Source organism: Pseudorasbora parva, chromosome 23 (assembly GCF_024679245.1).
Source record: "Pseudorasbora parva isolate DD20220531a chromosome 23, ASM2467924v1, whole genome shotgun sequence".
Taxonomy (NCBI): domain Eukaryota; kingdom Metazoa; phylum Chordata; class Actinopteri; order Cypriniformes; family Gobionidae; genus Pseudorasbora; species Pseudorasbora parva.
In genome coordinates this window covers 8,780,318-8,802,016 of record NC_090194.1, presented here as the reverse complement: position 1 = coordinate 8,802,016, position 21,699 = coordinate 8,780,318, and positions in this window count along the sequence as shown.

The following is a 21,699-nucleotide window of genomic DNA, read 5'->3' as shown; positions in this document are numbered from 1 at the left end:
TTATGTATATATAAATACATGCACGCATATAGTTAGAACAATTTGTCATATTTATATATAAAATACTTATAGCAATGTACTGTATATAGAGTATACACTGTAAACCCTAATGTTGTCTTTACTTAAACAAATCAAGTAAACTTGACTAAATATTACTAGTTTAGTCTAAAAACTCAGTCATATAAGTTAGTATAACTTATTAACCTACAAAATGCATAAACTTAAGATTTCAAGTTGTATGAACTCAAAATCATAAGTAATTAAAATAGCTCACTCTGGTCTTGCTTTGATGTGATTGGCCATGCAAGGAGTTCTGTCTAGCAACAAGAGAACGAATTCACTGATTGGAGGACATTTCCAAAAGGCGGTCCTTTTCGCCTCACCTGTTGCTTGTTGCTGATTCAAATTAAGATGGAGACTTTTTCATTGTGTGCAATCTTAAATTCGGTAAGTAAAAATTTGTAAGTTACTAAACCTAACAATAATACGTGAACTAACTTATAACCAGATTGACTGTATTTCTGTTTTAATGAACATAATTGTTTTGTTGGAAGTCACCATGATGGAGATAAGTGTTTGCTTTAGTTGGGCTCTTGACAAATGATAATGTAATATTAGTGTTTCTCTGGCTGCTTTGTGTTTGTGAGACACATATGTTAAGTAACAAAAAGCCAAGAGAAAATATCATCAAGTGGTGTTGTTTATTCATTGATGATGATAATAACATCATCAAGCATAGGCAGAATTCCTGATCTTGTGCAGAGTCCAATGCTTTGGATGTCAAAGCAGTTATTAATAGTTTTGAAATATTAATAATACTAGAATCTTCACTATTGTGCTAATATAAGTTTTTTTTTTTTATGTGCACAAAATGTTTAAATCTATGGCATTAGTTAGACACATACACACATCACTAATCTGCGTATGAATCTCTACAATGGTGACAAAACTTTTTACAATGGTGAAAAAATCTGATAAACAGATCAACTCTGAACATAAAACAAGCTACAAAAACATCAGAACAAAACAGCAAAAGTAACAGCAAATAGTAAGAATTCAAAGAAAATTTGTCACAATTCAGACGCATAATTTATTCATGCTGGATTGCATGTTGGGACCAATGGGGAAGTTTTGATTGGTTGTACCCAGCATGCTGTACTGAACTGGTGTAGCAAGGTTGGTGAACTTAACAATTTAAGTACAGTGAAAGTGAGCACCAAGTTAAGTAAACTTAAATATTCAAGTTTTAGGAGACTCCATTACTCAATTGAATTGAGGGAATCACTTTCCTCAAATCATTTGAGTATTCTCAACTTATTAGGGTTTACAGTGTACAGATGCAAATATTTCTTGAATATATGCATGTAAGCGTATTCAAGTACACACACACGCACACACACACACACGTTGTGTTTCTATGTTTTATGGGGACTTTCCATAGGCGTAATGATTTTTATGCTATATTAACTGTATATTTTATCCCCCAATGCCCGGATATTGGATATATATATATATATATATATATATATATATATATATATATATATATATATATATATATATATATATATATATATATATATATATATATATATATACATATACATATACATATATATATATATATATATATATATATATATATATATATATATATATAGTCTTGTTCAAAATAATAGCAGTACAATGTGACTAACCAGAATAATCAAGGTTTTTCGTATATTTTTTTATTGCTACGTGGCAAACAAGTTACCAGTAGGTTCAGTAGATTCTCAGAAAACAAATGAGACCCAGCATTCATGATATGCACGCTCTTAAGGCTGTGCAATTGGGCAATTAGTTGAATTAGTTGAAAGGGGTGTGTTCAAAAAAATAGCAGTGTGACATTCAATCACTGAGGTCATCAATTTTGTGAAGAAACAGGTGTGAATCAGGTGGCCCCTATTTAAGGATGAAGCCAACACTTGTTGAACATGCCTTTGAAAGCTGAGGAAAATGGGTCGTTCAAGACATTGTTCAGAAGAACAGCGTACTTTGATTAAAAAGTTGATTAGAGAGGGAAAAACCTATAAAGAGGTGCAAAAAATGATAGGCTGTTCAGCTAAAATGATCTCCAATGCCTTAAAATGGAGAGCAAAACCAGAGAGACGTGGAAGAAAACGGAAGACAACCATCAAAATGGATAGAAGAATAACCAGAATGGCAAAGGCTCAGCCAATGATCACCTCCAGGATGATCAAAGACAGTCTGGAGTTACCTGTAAGTACTGTGACAGTTAGAAGACGTCTGTGTGAAGCTAATCTATTTTCAAGAATCCCCTGCAAAGTCCCTCTGTTAAAAAAAAGGCATGTGCAGAAGAGGTTACAATTTGCCAAAGAACACATCAACTGGCCTAAAGAGAAATGGAGGAACATTTTGTGGACTGATGAGAGTAAAATTGTTCTTTTTGGGTCCAAGGGCCACAGGCAGTTTGTGAGACGACCCCCAAACTCTGAATTCAAGCCACAGTACACAGTGAAGACAGTGAAGCATGGAGGTGCAAGCATCATGATATGGGCATGTTTCTCCTACTACGGTGTTGGGCCTATTTATCGCATACCAGGGATCATGGATCAGTTTGCATATGTTAAAATACTTGAAGAGGTCATGTTGCCCTATGCTGAAGAGGACATGCCCTTGAAACGGTTGTTTCAACAAGACAATGACCCAAAACACACTAGTAAACGGGCAAAGTCTTGGTTCCAAACAAACAAAATTTATGTTATGGAGTGGCCAGCCCAATCTCCAGACCTTAATCCAATTGAGAACTTGTGGGGTGATATCAAAAATGCTGTTTCTGAAGCAAAACCAAGAAATGTGAATGAATTGTGGAATGTTGTTAAAGAATCATGGAGTGGAATAACAGCTGAGAGGTGCCACAAGTTGGTTGACTCCATGCCACACAGATGTCAAGCAGTTTTAAAAAACTGTGGTCATACAACTAAATATTAGTTTAGTGATTCACAGGATTGCTAAATCCCAGAAGAAAAAAAATGTTTGTACAAAATAGTTTTGAGTTTGTACAGTCAAAGGTAGACACTGCTATTTTTTTTAACACACCCCTTTCAACTAATTGCCCAATTGCACAGCCTTAAGAGCGTGCATATCATGAATGCTGGGTCTTGTTTGCTTTCTGACAATCTACTGAACCTACTGGTAACTTGTTTGCCATGTAGCAATAAAAAATATACTAAAAACCTTGATTATTCTGGTTAGTCACATTGTACTGCTATTATTTTGAACAAGACTATCTATATATTAACAAGACTGCCTATATATTTTGGGAACAGGGTTGTAGAGCAACTGTGGCATCAAAAAGTCTGAAAACTCCGGTATTCTTTATTGAAAAACTCAATAAAACGTATTGTTATGTCACTGGTCATTTCACCTGTCAGATATTCTTTATGGCTCTTCCTATAATGTTTAATGTGATTTCTTGGTTGCTACTAAACCTTAAATCACAATAAACCAGGAAGAAATCTCATGTGGAATCTAAAGGAAGTCTAAAACAACCATATCTCAGCTTAAATGCCATATGTGGAATCATGCACATTATTTTGAATGTTTCTTTTGGCACTGAAGTGACTTGTGGCTTATGTTTGTAGCTCTCTCGTTGCTTCAGGCAACATAATCAAACTTGTTGACTGAGGCAGCATACCTGTGGCCTTATGTCTGCCTTCCCTGTGGCTATCAAAATGCTAAGACAGATACCAGAGCTGCAGTTTGAGTGGCCTGCGGGACCAGAATATCCTGTAGCTAATTAAGTGACAAATAGCAGCCATGGAAAGCCGGGGGCTAGAAGGTCGTTCCCGGTGGACGGACATATTCTGATTATTTGCCATAATGAGATGCCAGACTTATCATTCACTCTTGACATGACATAATCCATTATGGGGGGAAAACATGACACGTGTGTGCGGTAGGACATGGTGACTTGCCGTCTGTTATGCACGTTTGGCTTGCTGCTGTTGTCCCTCTCGCCAAAGAAGGTTCAATTATGAAACTCTTTTGATAAATCTTTAAATCTGTTTACTTTGACTCCACTCTATATTTTTTCTCAGTGGTTGTTCTTTTATTTGAGACTCGTGATAATGTGTGGTTCATCAAACTATCATCTTTGTTTCAGATGATTCTCCTAAAATCAGGACAAATTCAAAGAGACAAATGAGACGATTCTTTATTAACTGCTATTAAACTGTGAAGATTCAGATGAGAAATATGTATAGCTCTTATTGATTTGCAGTCTTGATTAAATGCATTGGGATCTTTAACATTATTTATATATGAAATGCCACATCTGATATTACAGGGGTCTTTGCTCATACACACTTTATCCTTGCTAGCACCCGGTTGAACCCCCTTTTGCTTTAAGAACTACCTTAATTCTGCGTGGTATAGATTCAACGAGGTTCTGTAAACATTGCTCATAAAGTTTGGTCAATTTTGACATGAAAGCATCACGCAGTTGCTTCAGATTTGTCGGTTGCTCACTCGATTCAAATCTTTCGTCCCAGCTCCTCCCAAAAGGGCTCTTTTGGATTGAGATCTGGAGGCCATTTGAGTAGTAAACTCATTGTCATTTTCAAGAAACCAGTTTAAGATGATTTGAGCTTTGTGACAGGTGTGTTATCCTGCTGGAAATAGCCATCAGGAGATGGGTCCACTCTGGTGATAATGGGATGGGCATGGTTACGAACAATACTCAGGTAGGCTGTGACATTTAAACAATGCTCAATTGAAACTTAGGGCAAATGATACACTTTGCAATTGATACAAAGTGTTCCTAGAAAATATCCCCCACACAATTTCACCACAATTTCTATACAAGGAAGGGTGGGTCCATGCTTTCATGTTGTTTACAACAAATTTTGACCCTACAATCTGAATGTCACAGCAGAACTCAAGACTCAATAGACCAGGCGACGCTTCTTCAATTTTCTATTGTCCAATTTTGGTGAGCCTGTGTGAACTGTAGCCTCAGTTTCCTGTTCTTTGCTGACAGGAGTGGCACCGGTGTGTATCTAGCTGCTGCTGTGCTGTTACTTCAAGGTTCAGCATGTTGTGGGTTACGAGATGCTCTGCAGACCACGGTTATAAAGGGGAGTTCTCAAGCGAAGCGTTAGTTCTGGCAGGTCACGTTAGTAAAGCTTGCATCAGCTGACTCTCAGGTAATTCATTCCTACCTATTGATATACGATGCCTATCACAGAATCTCTAGTATATAAGGTCCGTTCAGTACTATCAGCAGTTTATCGCGTTGCTCAGAAGTTCAACTTACCCTCCTCTATCCCCAGCTCCTCCTTTCGTCCAGTCTGGATTTGGTTTTATCGCTATACCTTATATTGGTTCTGTTCAGTTTACCCTAAGGGGGTCATCGCTTCTCTCCTTGCTTTTATCCATGCTAGACTGCATGGATGGGCAGGGAGCTCTTGCCCAGAGCAGAACAAAACCGCCAATCCAAACTGTATGCTAACTGTCAATCATCTTTGACGATAGTGGTCCTGACGGAAATTAGTTACTCTTGCCTTTTTTCGTCAGCTTAAACCAGTCTGGCCATTCTCCTATGACCTCTGGCATCTACAAAGCATTTTCGCCCACAGAACTGCTGCTCACTTGACAGTTTCTCTTTTTCTGACCATTCTATAGACCAGCAGGTTTTGCAATACTCAGAGCAGTCCATCTGGCACCAACAGCCACGCCACGTTCAAAGTTCACATTTCACCTTTCTTTCCCATTCTGATGCTTAGTTTAAAGAGTTGTTTTGGGAAACTATTAGACCTTAAATATGTTACTCATTTATAAGCATAGCGCCAATTTTAAAAAAAGTGTATTTTTTTTTTAGACACTTTCACAGATGCAAACTCAAGACCATCAGTGACCATTCAGCGCTAATGTATACTCAGAGAAAAGTTTCATCTCGGCCAGTCCTTCTGGAATTTGCTGCTGGCTCTTATGTGAACTCTTTTAAAAAATTACTGTAAGTTACAGGAATTAACTGATTTGATTTCGCCCGGCAACTCAGTCCGGAAACCCGTACATGCATTTCTAATGCTTCTGTTACACTTTAGCGGGAACCAATCACAGACTGGCTTATCCACCTGGCACACTATTGGTGGGCTTAACACGATGACAGATAGGTAAGCGATGTCTCGTTGCCCGTTGATCAAGTCTCTTGTGGTCTGATTGGTTGAGGCATTATCCAATAGCGTACATTTGAATTCATTTGAGTCATTTGAATTATGCTCGTTTATCACACCTCTTGTGCAGTTGAAAATACAGAGCAGACTCCCCAGACCAATGTTCAATCTGAAATTGAGCTCAGTTTGGTGATAGCCAGGCAAATTGTAAGCCATATTCTGTGTAGAACAAGTCAATCAACAGAATTTGTGGCATTTTGGTACCAAATAAAAACCTCCTATTGAAAGTCACTGCAACTCAGATTTAAAAAAAAAAAAAAAAAAAAATTAAGAAAGAAAAGGATTAAAATAAAATGTCTGAGCTTATATTCTATTAAAGTAGACAATTCCATAAAAAGACAACATAATATGATGCTTAATACTGATGCTTTTAAAAAGGGACTAAAAACGTAACCGTTTTGAAAGTCTTTCAATATTTTAAAATTGCTTACAAATGTGTTTACATTTTTGTGTTGATTTTAATCTTTTAATCTAATAAATTAATTCTTAATTGCTCTAACTGATTTATTTTATTTTTCCTCCCTTTGTAGCACTTTATTTTCTTTAAAATCTAAAGTGCTTTATAAATTAAATGTATTATTGTTATTAATACTATATGAGGAGTTCAGATGCAAAAGTCCATCTGACATGTTTTCTTTTAAATTAAATAAAAACTAATTCTCATCCACTAATCACAATGAAAGAGAAAAGTTGTTGAAATGTGGTCTACATGGTTTATTCTACTGTTCATGATGGGCGACCAGCCAAAAATCCATTGTAACCGTCTGTTTAAACTAGTCACAAACTGAACTGGTTCAGCAGGTCCCATCTTACAATATCAGGAAAATTCAATATTTACAATAGCGCAATATAAACATGAGCATGTGTGTTTCTGCTTCAAACTGCATTGAAGCAAGTACCTGTTTTTTTGACTGATGTTTATTCTTTGATTTGGATTCAAATCTTATAGCGGATGAGAGCATCAGTTTCTCCGTATATGATTTTAAGCTGATTTTCACAATAGGTTTTTACTCCTGCCGCTGGCCAAAAAATTATCTTCTACCATTCTACCTATTCTACCCTATTCTCTCTCTCTCTCTCTCTCTCTCTCTCTCTCTCTCTCTCTCTCTCTCTCTCTCTCTCTCTCTCTCTCTCTCTCTCTCTCTCTCTCTCTCTCTCTCTCTCTCTCTCTTCTCTCTCCCTCTCCATGTTTGAGTGAATGTTTAACCACGAGGGGGGGTATATATTGCCATAGCAACGCTGCAGGTTCATCAAGATCTCTGTGAAATTCTCTGCAGAAGTTTCCACAGCATTTGATCAGCTTTTATTAATTGTTTATTTTTCCATCCTCTCCATCTGGTGTCAGAAAACATGAAACGAGTGTCATGCTTTTCCAATGGGATCTTGAAGGAGTTAATTTAGCCCGTGGTTAAAGAAATAGTTAATCTATGGAGAAAATATATGATTGTATGATACATTTGCATTGCTTCTAAAGGCTGCAGTTTTTGCAGTCAAAATGAAACAATCATAAATTTAGTATATATCTCAACATTGCATGAAATTTTAAACTATTTACCCTACTAAACTCCAAAAAACAAAGTATATCTAAACCAGAGCGCATAAGTCTGTATGGATGATATTATTAGTTAAAAAGATGTATTCTTTCCTTGTTTTGACTATATACTAGTTCTATTTATATTTTATACAAAAGAACATGCACATGCACACACAGGAATACAAAGATAGAGAGGGAAGAAGACAGATTAGTTATGCTTCAAACTCTCCTTTCCTCTTCATATGTCAGAATGAGATGCTTCATCTTCCCCATCAACCTTCACTCCTATATTTCCTCCATCGTTTCTCCCTATCTGTCTCTTTCTCTCTCTCAATAATAAAATAGTTGCCATGACCTAATTAAAAGTATGAACTCATCAGTTTCCCTGGCAAAATATACCTTAACTAATTAACTTCTCTGGCACAATTAACCTTGATTAAGCGGTAAACACATAATATCTTACATTTATATATTGGCTTTGTGTTTAAACTTCTGGATATTTTCATGTTTTATTGGTTAACAGCATTGACGGCACAGTGGACTTAATTTGGCTCTTTTTTGCCTCTAATCAACACTCTCAATGCCAAAGTGAAATGGCATCTGCGAATTGATATATCTAATTTGGAATTAATATATTTGGGATCCCAGCAAGCAATATCCATCATTTCACCATCTCTGGGTGAACTGGACCCGATATAGTCCGGCTGAGTTCTATCTAAAAATAACCTTGAATTTGGTTACATGCGGTTTTTGCCAAAATAACTTGCGAGATGTATGATTTTTCCATCATATAAGCAAAGGCAACAGTGATTACAGGGTGTTTGGTTTCATTTCTTTGACATGTTCATGTTCTAGATGACTAGTTTGTTCTTGGGCTATGGTTAGACGTCTATTAAATTTTCACTGACTGACTGAACTCGTCGTGTTTTAGCATATATGAATGGCTATTAACCGTCATCTTTGTCCACACTGTAAAAAAATATTTAGAAAAAAAGTTACATGGTTGCCTTAAAATTTTGAGTTCATTGAAATTAAAATTTTAAGCTAATACAATGACAATTTTTTGAGATTCGACAACCTTTATTAAAATATTATTAAAAGATTTTGTAAGCATATTGGGTAATTGTGTGTGTTTTATTTCTGATGATGCAGTGAAACATGCCAAATAGTGCTATTTTCATGATTTATCAAATTTTTTATGTGGTTCAGATACAAAAATATTTTGAGTTTCTATTTATTAAACAAATTTCCTTCATTGTATCAACTCAAATTTTTAATTTCAATAAACTCAAAATTTTAAGGCAACCAGGTTACTTACTTTTATATATATATATTAAGGCCAACGTTTGTTTGTTTTTTTTGTTTTTTTTTATAGGAGGCTTTTTTATTTAAAGAAATTAACTAATTAAAGGATTAAAAGGGATTTAATTGAATAAAGAATAAATAAATAAAATATTTAGTGAAGTAATTATTTGCAAATAATATTTAATGAAAAAATATGTACAAATGCACTCTTGTTTGTATGTCTAATGTGTAAAATATATTGGAAAAAAAATGTGTCAGTTCAAATTCAGTTATGAATGACATCCTCATTAAATTATAGCATATTTTCCAATTGAAAATGGCGAAATTACATTTAAAAAGTTGGGTAGATTATTGTGGGTCATCGTAAAACAGTTGTTGAATATAAAAAATGTATAGCTATAGCTAGTTTGTGCAACATTTAACTTGTTTCAATAAAATTAAATTATTTTTGAGCAGACAGGTTATGTTGATTTATTATGAGCTGATGTGAGTTTTCAATCATTTAACAAAGTTGTTTTAACTCAAGGAATCAAGTTGAAACAACTATCAACGTTTGATTAATGTACCAAAGTAAGTTGTCTTAACTCAGAGGATCAAGTTGAAACAACAAATGTTCATTAGTTATATAACTTGTTAAACATAACATTTTGAGCTGAAACAAAGAATGTCTTTTAATTCAGTTGACTCACGTTTTTAAGGCAGCAGGTGAACATTCGTTTAACAGACTTGAAATGTTTTACAGTGTAGATACATATTATTACGTACACTCTTTCACTGTAACTAAAAGTGTTGCATTGGAATTTACACTTATCCTCAGTGAACATTAACCCCCGCCTTATTTGATCGGATTGGCCATCATTTTGACATTGACTAGCGCTGTTAGACCGCTCAGGCCTATCATCTGTCATCCTAACAACCAATAAAAACTTTGTCCCCCTCATTGATGGTGGTTATGGCCCTAATTCAAGTAAAAAAGTATAAACAAGTAAAAACTAAACAAACAAAAAAAGTATACTTTAAGGTTAAATGAGTTACAAGCTTTAGTGCAATTAAACAGACTGTTCAAACAACTATTGCCCTGCGCTTGAACACCCAGAGCTTTATGGGAGAGTGGCAAACAAAAGTAACTGATTAAAAAAAATGCCAAATGACATCTTGACTTCAGTTTGCCATAAGGCATGTGGGAGACTCTGAAGCCATCTGGAAGAAGGTTCTGTGGTCTGATGAGACCAAAACTGCGCTATCACACTAGAGCATCATCAGAAACTCACATTCCTCACCATGAAGCTTGGTGCTGGTGGCAGCCTCATGCTGTGTAAATGCTTCTCATCGCAGGCCCTCAGAGGCTTGTGATGGAAGAGGGTGAATTCAGTAGAATAAAGGGAAATCCTGAAGGAGTATCTCAATAGAGTCTGATTTGGCAGAACATGTCTTTCAGCAAGACAATAACAGAAAAATAAAGCAAAGATAAATGGGAATGGATTAAAAGCAAATATTAAAGTTAAAAATAAAGCAGGCTAAATACATATGTTTATTCATTCATTATCCTCTGTGATTCAGTGCTGTTGAACACTTTTTTAAAGTACTCTCTCTCTCTTGCCACATGCTTAATTAATCAGAAAAAAGTGTGAACACTGAAACCTATATTTTTTGTGTTTTGTTGGTTTGTAATATATGTAGGGACATATTTGTTAGCTTGAGAACTAATATAAACATCATTAAGGAATCAGTTACAGAAAATCCACTAAGTAAGCAAATGACACCAGAAATGGGTACTTGACCTCCCCCTCTCCCTCTCCCTCTCCCACTCCCCCCCTCTCTCTCTCTGTGGATCAGCACCATGCACATACTAATAGGCTAAACAGGTTCTTTTCAGAGAGAGATACATTTTGTGCGCTCGTGTTTCCATACTGCACACTCACAATGCATATGGCAGTGGCAGTAAATTATAATGCCTCGTTTCATCTTCCTCTTTGAGTTTCCTCCATCAACACGCCCAGGAAATAGTAAAAAGGCGCGTTAAATTTTACATGCTAGCATCATGTGTGGTGTTTTCAAAAGCATGTCACTGATGGCCAGCTCTATTTTAGTCAGGGGTTTTAATGACTTGATTGCTTCCTGTTTGATGGGAGTACTTCTTTTTGCATTGTGAAGGAAAGATCTAGCATCGTTTATCACGTTCTCTCAGCGGTATACGAATATCATGTTAATAGTGCATTATCACAGCTGAATCTTTTCTGTGAAGTAGAATTTAAATGTGCTGTGCACCTTAACCAGAGCTGACAAAGTGTTAGATTTACTAACAGTTTGCGTCAGCGCAAATATTATTTTGCCATTAAAAAACTAGTGTCAGGATTTAAATTAGCGCTGAAAAGACGTGGACACAGTAATTTTCGCAGTATTTAAATTAATCACGCATGGGGATTTACAAAGGTTTGCAACATTATTTACCACTCAAAAATAGCACATAGTAAAAAAATCCCTGTAAATGTACGGTACAAAAACTTCAGCTGTGGTTGCCAAAACAAAAAAAAATGGTAGCAACATTTTAGGCTTTACAGATTAAATGAAATTTACAGCAAATAAGCGTTCATTAACTTAAATAATGTTAAATTATCAACTTATTGAAACAATTATATGTTATATACTGACAACCACCAATCACGATGAGTCACCAGATTTTAGGAGGACAATACTCATATATAGAAGGTGCACAGTGTCATTCACACAAACACTAAACATCATGGTAACAAACATGAAATTATAAAAATGTATTTACCACCATTAACTGTAACATAAAAAATTAGGAAAAAAAAAAAAAAAAAAACGAAAATACATTAAACGTGAAGTGTCACGTAAGGAATATTAATTTACGTTTTTTCACTGTAAATTACACAATGACTTGTTCTTTTTTACTTCTGCTTTTGAATTCCACTCTCACACTAATTTTCACTGTTTAGTAAATCTGGCTAAAAATATGCACTTTTCGTGAATAAGACGATAAATAAATAAATAAATAAATAAATAAATAAATAAATAAATAAATAAATAAATAAATAAATAAATAAATAAAGTGTGGGGTGGGGGTTTAGAAATGTTTTTCCATCATTATATTATTATTATATGTTTTAAATATATGCTGTTTTATTTAATTTATTGTTAGTTTTGCAATTTGGCTCGTGTAATTGTATTTGTTTTTTCTGTTATTCTCTAGCATTAAATAAACATAAAAAATTTATAAAATTAAATAACATTTAAAATAGTAATAAAATTCCAGAATACACTAGGGTTGCAGGGATTAGTTTGGAGCCCAATGTTGTTTTGTAGTCACTGATAATCTAGTAAAATATACTTCCCATATTAAAGAAAAAACAAAACTACCATTCAAATATTTGGGTTCTTTTTTTATATTTTGGAAGTGTGACCAATGACCAGACCTGAGATAAAACTCAAACAAGTAGGTTTATTTGCAAATATGGCAGGAACATAATGCATAAATAGGTAATTGATGGTACTTGATATCATCAGCAGATGAGATAGTCTTGTATTTTTAACTTTGAATTTTTGTCTTGCAGCATCATTGGAGCACACATACACACACACACACACACTCACGTACGTACGCACGCACGCACGCACGCACGCACGCACGCACGCACACACACACACACACACACACACACTTGCAAACCCACTTGAGTGGATGACTGGAGATAGCAGTAGCAAGGTCATAAGGAACATCAAGCAGGTAAGTAGCAAGGCAAGTAATCTGTAGCATCAGACAAGGTCAGACAATGGCTCCATCAAATTCTCTCGAGTACGTACTTATTTTGAATAAGTAATTACTTCATGACCGCTAAAAAAGTATGTTCTATATGTGTGTAGAATGAATGTAATCTGGATGTGCTACATTTTCTATGCTCTCTTCATCACATGATCTATCAGCATCAGTTGCGTCACTTAACTGTCAATCATAAATCCTCTCTAGTGGCCTCATGGGATGGTAAAGTGTCCATCATATGCACACTTCAGAATCTTGGCGGAAGAAGTAGGTACACTTTGCTGACTCTATCGACTTCAAACATGGTGTAGCTCAGTCATTTTTTGTCTGATTCAAACAAATCACACATCAAACGACAAACATTAATCGTAACTTTAATTGTAAAAGAGATACAACATAAGAAGCGTCAGCAGCCAACTATGCCATATAAGCCTAATAAGAACAGCAAAGTAGGTCCCAGGTCCTCTTTTGCTCTTTACTGCCAATATTCCTTTTATATCTTTCCAGGGCTCCTCCATGGGACTTTAGGCTGGTGTGTCACGCAGGTGCCTTATTCCGCTCTCGTCCCCATCTTGCTTCATACCACAGTAGCGTTAATAAAACTTTAATACATTAGCTCATCCATAAACATGATTTCTGCCTGAGTTGAATTGTTTGAACAGCATTTGAACAGCAAGTGAACACTTTGTCCTCAAAGTTGATATGTAAGAGCCAGAAAGAATAGATAAGCAAAAGGATTTGAGCGAGTTTGACAAGGGTCAAATTGTGATTGCTAGACGACTGGGTCAGAGCATCTCCAAAACTGCAGCTCTTGTGGGATGTTCCCGGTCTGCAGTGGTCGGTATCTATCAAAAGTGGTCCAAGGAAGGAACAGTGGTAAACTGGCGACAGGGTCATGCAAAAATCGATGATTGATGACCATATGAAGTGGAAATTGAACATGAAATACTTCCCTTCCCATAATGCTGTGGAAAATAATGCGATTAAATTTGGTATGCAACTAAAAAAAAATTACATTTATAATAAATAAATAAATCTGATTATGCTTATGCTCAAAAAAAGTAATAGGACACCAAAGTTTCCTCTACTCATGGAAAGTGCCATCATTGTCAGTTAAAAGTCATTGCAGTGCCCTGTTTTGAATTTGCTCTACACCCCATGGTTGTTCAAGAGAAGGCCGCAACGTATCTCAGGGGTACAGAAAATAATTACAGTTAATCGAACGCTTATGAGGCTTTTGTTTTGGCCAGAGACAGCGCTGAGTGGATAAACACCTATTATAGAAGTCAATGTCATACCGAGAGACATGGCATCACATGGTCTCCCCGGAGGCAGCGGGGCTTTGGTTTGGACAGGCTCAGCGATGACGTATTCTTGCTCTAATGTGTATGCTTTATGTAGCAGAGAGATAGCCTCTATTGTGAGACAGTTTTCTGGGCAAATACAGTGTCCTGTCAAGGGAGCCGGTGTGTTCAGTGACTCTTAATTTGTCGCCAAACCCTTGTTTGTCAATGACAAAAAAAGGGGACTCAGGTGTTTCTCTCTTTTATAATGTAAACTGACCCTTTTGTAACTTAGTACTAACTTACAGGGTTTACCCAAACATAATTTGCCTAAACATTTCTGGCATCATTTATTCATCTTTATGTCAGTCTTTCATGCTTTTCTAAAGGGATAGTTAACCCTGAAATGAAAATAAAGAAGGTAATAATAAGATGATATATATATATATATATATATATATATATATATATATATATATATATATATATATATATATATATATATATATATATATATACATATATACAGGTCCTTCTCAAAAAATTAGCATATTGTGATAAAGTTCATTATTTTCCATAATGTAATGATAAAAATTAAACTTTCATATATTTTAGATTCATTGCACACTAACTGAAATATTTCAGGTCTTTTATTGTTTTAATACTGATGATTTTGGCATACACCTCCTGGAAACCCAAAATTCCTATCTCAAAAAAGTAGCATATTTCATCCGACTAATAATAGAAAAGTGTTTTTAATACAAAAAAAGTCAACCTTCAAATAATTATGTTCAGTTATGCACTCAATACTTGGTCGGGAATCCTTTTGCAGAAATGACTGCTTCAATGCGGCGTGGCATGGAGGCGATCAGCCTGTGGCACTGCTGAGGTGTTATGGAGGCCCAGGATGCTTTGATAGCGGCCTTAAGCTCATCCAGAGTGTTGGGTCTTGCGTCTCTCAACTTTCTCTTCACAATATCCCACAGATTCTCTATGGGGTTCAGGTCAGGAGAGTTGGCAGGCCAATTGAGCACTATGGTAATACCATGGTCAGTAAACCATTTACCAGTGGTTTTGGCACTGTGAGCAGGTGCCAGGTCGTGCTGAAAAACCAAATCTTCATCTCCATAAAGCTTTTCAGCTGATGGAAGCATGAAGTGCTCCAAAATCTCCTGATAGCTAGCTGCATTGAGCCTGCCCTTGATAAAACACAGTGGACCAACACCAGCAGATCGGTCCTTCTCCACAATCTTCCTCATGGTCCGGTCACCTCTTCTCGTTGCGCGTTTTTTTGCCACACTTTTTCCTTCCCACAGACTTCCCACTGAGGTGCCTTGATGCAGCACTCTGGGAACAGCCTATTCGTTCAGAAATGTCTTTCTGTGTCTTTCCCTGTCGCTTGAGGGTGTCAATGATGGCCTTCTGGACAGCAGTCAGGTCGGCAGTCTTATCCATGATTGCGGTTTTGAGTAATGAACCAGGCTGGGAGTTTTTAAAAGCCTCAGGAATCTTTTGCAGGTGTTTAGAGGTAATTAGTTGATTCAGATGATTAGGTTAATAGCTCGTTTAGAGAACCTTTTCATGATATGCTAATTTTTTGAGAAGGACCTGTATATATATATTTGTAATGTTTTAGTCTGGCTGCTATTCACTGCCATTATAGGAAAGTGCGCGTGCAGGACTATTTAAAAAAATTTTGTTTTTGAGGTCCGAAAAACCAAGGACATATGGCATTGGAACAACATCAGGGTGATAAAAGATGGCTATTTTCATTTTAGTGTGAACTATTCTTTTAAGGCTTGTTCACCCCAGGACGACTATCACGCACGTTTAATGCCTTGTAACTAAACAAAGGGTGTGCACATGTAAAAGCATAATTTAAAGGGGTGATGAATTGAGAAATCAACTTTCTCTTGAGCTGTTGATATATAAAAGGTCATGGTAATATAAGAATATCTGTTTCTGAGCTGAAAACTTCATTGTTAGTCAAAGAAAAGCAGGCTAAGTAGTAGAAATCAGGCAGGCTGTAATACAAAAATAACATTCCCATCTATTGTGGGTGGATGTTTGATAAAGATGAGCCCTGTGGTTCGAGAGAATCATTCCGGTTACCGCTTTCAAAACAATCCCTCCCTCATGTGAACTGAGGAGAGCTTAAGCTCATTAAATATGCAAATCTCATCCAATCCTAGCCGTGGGCGTTTACTTCCAAATCTCCAGTGCGGCACATCCATCAAAATCCAGCGTTCAGGAAAGAGTCTCAAAACCAGTGTAGAAAATAGCCTATATATTACTTATTTTTTTTACTAAAATTTTAGTAAAAATTTACTTACTTAAAAAAAAAAAACACCTCAGGTTCGTTTTTTGTGTTTTGATGCGCCACTTTAAAAACTGAGGGACCAATGATATTGGTGTCTTTTTTCACATGTCTGGAGCTGCTGACGTTACAGTAAAACACGACACACTGATACCTAAAAAGAAGATGGCGAAGAGGAAGTAAGTCGACGAATAAGAAGATGCAACGAGGCAAGACGAATATAGTGCTTCTTGTGTCTTTGGCTTCTGAATGACAAATACCACAGCGTCTACAAAAAGCTCAATAAGAGGGAGTTGTTATGGAGAGGGCACTCTAAAATATGCTGGGTTAAAAACAACCTAAGTTAGGTTGAAAATGGACAAACCCAGAAATTGGGTTGTTTGAATGGGTCCATTTACTGGGTTCAAACAACCCAATTTCTGGGTTCATCCATTTTTAACCCAACTTGGGTTGTTTTTAACCCAGCATATTTTAGAGTGGAATTGCAGATCAAAATAAGATTAGATGGTGAGTTTCCAAATCCTATTTGATCTGCAATCAAATCAAAAGCACCATCTACTGTCAGGGAGTGAATTTCATCGCCACACTGTAAAAAAAAAAAAAGTTGAGAAACCTTTTACACATTATCTGAATCAGGACATTTTAGAGTGGATGTAATCCATTTGTTTGAGTTATCTCAACTTTTTTCATGTTAAATAGTTGAATAAACTTTAAAAGCTGAATTAGTCAAACAAAACATTAGTTGGATTTTTTTACAGTGGTGAAAATCCCTTGAACACATAGACACGTCGAAAACCGCTGGCAATGTTGTGCAATAACTGTCCTAGGTTGCATGAGGCTTTAGATGAGATATTTTGAAAAAATGCCTGTCTGGTCTCCATTTAAGTCAATGGGTCCGGTGATGTTTAGGACTTCATAGCTTTAATTACATGTGCAAAAATAATGAAACATCCTTCAAAATATCTTCTTTTATTTTGCAGAAGTCACACAGGTTTGTATCAAAATGAGGTTCATTGTATAAGATAATTTGGTTTCTCAGCCAGCCTGTCCTGCGAATAAAACCATTCTAAAGACGCTAATTCCATCGCATGTCATTGAATGTTTTGCTGTCAATACTTTGTGCATTGGTACCGAGATGTTCATTAATTATGAATCACCTGAGTTATTTATGCGCTCTAATCTTGAACGACTATTTTGTTGGCAAAATGCTCTCGGCAGATTGTTGTTTGATCTGCCAGCGGTAGGACAACTGCTTCACATTCAGGCCGTGTTAGCGACAGATATCAACAGACACCTCGAGCCGTAGCGTTCATACGCATGATGGTACGAGTCAAAACACTGAAGAAATTTCTCCTTGAGATTATACGCACAGCCCAGCCCTGATGTGTTTGCCTTCTGAATAGACTTTTAGCAAATTACCCCCCCCCCCCCCCCCCCACACACACACACCAAAATTTTAATAAATAAATAACCCTTTATCAATGAACAAAGAACAGGATTGAACAGTTAATAGACAGGTGAATGACTGTGAGTGCAGCAATTATAAAGCGTTCTATACGGTAAAAGACGAATAATGAAGGTATTGATGGTGACCGAGGCCTTGGATTTCAATTTTATACAGGTGAGAGGCTCGCTTTGCAGATTTTCAATTATATTCTCAAAAGCCTCCTGTGATTACAGATTGTTATGAACCCCACATGCACAGCGAATGACATAAAAAGCTTCAGACGCACAATTACAGTGGCCACGACTTTAAAGCCCCAAAGTCCCCGCATGTCTCATTGCCCAGGAGTTTTTCAGAGCCCAGGTAACCTTCCCTTTCAATTAATACACATGAAAGAAAGAAATCCAGCTCTCATTCTCTCCTGGGAACGCGGACGGTCCTCTTGCTCTTATTCTATACAGGGTCTTAATTACCTGAGATAATTACTTTATACACTGAAGCAATTAATGCCATTTCTGCTGGGACGTACGGGGAAATCTGACGGGAGCGCCAGAAAAGAATCTAAGAGTAGAGATGTGAGGAGATCAGCTCCATATGGGGGCTCAGGTATCATGGCCACACTAAAGAACGAGAAGAAAAAAAGCAGATGTGCTAATTGCTACGTATTTAGCCTCAGTGTGCCCTTCTCTTTCCGTCTCTCTCTCTCTTCTAAAGATGGCTCGCTTTCAGATTCGTTAAACTGCGGAGTTTAAATTGTAGATGCAGCGAGCCGTTCGGTAACACCTTCAACAAAGCCCCATAAAAGCTAAATTAGCTGCTTAGAGAAAGCGCGAGACCTCGACAGGCATCTCGGCCTCTTGTGTGTGTACCTCCGGAGACAGACTCCTGCTCCTCGCAGTGAGACGGATAAGTGTGTACCTTTAATACAGTGAAGAAAGCTCACTCATAATGATCTCAGGCAAATGGCAGAGGGATGCGTGTTAAAAGCAAAAGCATCACTGAATGGAGTGTTAGAGGGAGAAGTGGTATGCCTGCTGTGTGTTAGTTTAGTGTGTGTGTGTGTGTCCTTCAAAACCAGCTGTTATTAGGTTTCTTTCACTTACAGGTGCCTCTCTCTCTCTCTCTCTCTCTCTCTCTCTCTCTCTCTCACTCTCTCTCTCTCTCTCTCTCTCTCTCTCTCTCTCTCTCTCTCTCTCTCTCTCTCTCTCTCTCTCTCTCTCTTTATCCATCTATCCATTTATTCTTCTTATTATCATCTATCCATTTATACACACATCCATCCATCCATCCATCTTTTTATAATCCATCCATTTATCAGTCCATTTTTCCATCCACCCATTTATCCTTCCATTTTTTAATACATTCATTCATCCATCCATTCGTTTATCTATTCATTTATCGATATATCCATCCATCCAAACATCCATCCATCCATCCATCCATCCATCCATCAATCCAAACATCCATCCATCCATCCATCCATCCATCCAAACATCCCTCCATTTATTAATTTATTCATCTATTCATTATCCTTTCTTCCATCCATCATCCATCCATCCATCCCTTCAACCACCCATCCATCCATCCATCCATCCATCCATCCATCCATCCACTCATCCATTTATTCATCTTTTTATCATCCATCCATTTATCTGCCCATGTCCATCCATTTATCCTTCCATTTATCAATACATTTATCTATTCTTTCATCCATTCGTTTATCAATCAGTCCATCCATCCATACATCCATTTATTAATCATCCATTCATTTATCCGTCAATTTGTCCATTTATATATCCCTTCCTTCATCCATTTATCCATCAATCTTTCCATCCAAAATCACTCCATTTATTCATCTATTTATCATCCTCCCTTCCTTCCTTCCTTCCTTCCTTCCTTCCTTCCTTCCTTCCTTCCTTCCTTCCTTCCTTCCTTCCTTCCTTCCTTCCTTCCTTCCTTCCTTCCTTCCTTCCATCCATCCATCCATCCATCCATTCATCCATCTATTTATCAATCAATCCATTCATGGATCCCTCCCTTCAACCATCTATTCATTATCCATCCATTTATTCATCTTTTCATCATCCAGCCATTTATCCACCCATACATCCATCCATTTATCCTTCCATTATTAATACATTTAGTATCTATTCTTCCATCCATCCGAGTATCAATCACTCTGTCCATCCATCCATCCATCCATCCATCCATCCATCCATCCATCCATCCATCCATCCATCCATCAATTTATTTATCTATTTATCATCCATCCATTTATGCATCAATTTGTCCATTTATGTATCCATCCATTCATCCATCCACACCCCTTCATGCATCCATCCCTTCCTTTATCCATCAATCTGTCCATCCAGCCATCTATGCATTCATCAATCTGTCCTTCTTTGTCTTCATCCCTCCTTTTCTGTTCCTTTGTTCCGTTAAAGTGAAAATGTCTGTAAAATTACTTTATGAAAATGTTCAAAACTTCGAAGAGTGCAAAGCCTTCATTTTGCTGAAAATGAAGTTGTTTTGCTCAAATGTAATCAAAACATCCGAACATCTAATAACGCATTCCTCTGATAAACAAAAGACTAATTCAGATATACTAAATGTATTCTCAACTACAAAGAGCTTTAAAATTCCAATTGCAAACCCCAAAGAATGCAAGACTCCAGGTGGTTTTCAAACTATTGTTTAGAATAAAAAAAATAAAAAATAAAAAACCTGTTGAAACTCTCATAGGCTCTGTATATTCAGTGAGTGTAATCCACAGTGATGTCTGCTGCTATTCAAGGCACACAACCCATTACACTGTGCTTGTTCTCCCAGACCAAACAAGAGGCAGGTCGCCTTTGAAACCCGTTCTCCCTCCGAACCCCCCGCCACGTCCCACACCATCCGCACAACGCCATCAAGGGGCATATTTTATTGGGCTTCAGAAATACCACGTGTCATTAATATGCACACATGGGAGAGGCACAAAATGTCACGCACACAAATGCAGTCCTTTCAGTCCCTTTGAGCTGCCGAGCGCAGACACACACAAAAGATATTCAAACCACTTTGTGATACAGCACACACTCATACATGCATCAGTCACATGATAAATGCTGCATTCCAAAAGGAGTTTGATTCAGATAATGTGACTACATGAATTTCACAGAGGACCAAAGAGTGCTCATCTATTGCTTTCCCAAAACGAAGCTGTCAGCTGCACGCCAGTCCTTGCCAAAACCTCAAAAACGATCCGTCCCCTAAGATCTTGATTCGTACTAATGAGCCAATGTTCAATGTTCAATGTCAGTCAATGTTGACCAAGGGAACAGGATTTAACAGCAGTGCCTGTGAGCATTAGGGGAGATGGCATTTGGAATTCAGGGACTTTTTTATTTATTTACTTCATGCCAGCTTTGGCACTGAAGAACATTAATGCCGTTATTCTGCAGAATTTGAGAATGAGAATCATGTGGAGTTATCACACGCCTCATGCCATGACCTTGACTCGATGTTCTTCATTCACCATAAAGGTCCTCAAGTGACACCTCAAGTGAAAAATTGTACATACCATTTTCATTTATTCACATTACGTTCATTCATTCAAAAGTCCTCACTAATATAATAAAATGTCCTGAAAACCAATTTGTAAGGACATTTTATGTGTCTTATTTTCTTTATACATATATTATAGTGCATATAACATGCCAGTAACCTCATATAAATCCAATGGAAGCTCATAATATAGTCTCATAATAATATAGCATAGTCAATATAACTCATTTATAAGGATGAATCAGTATAC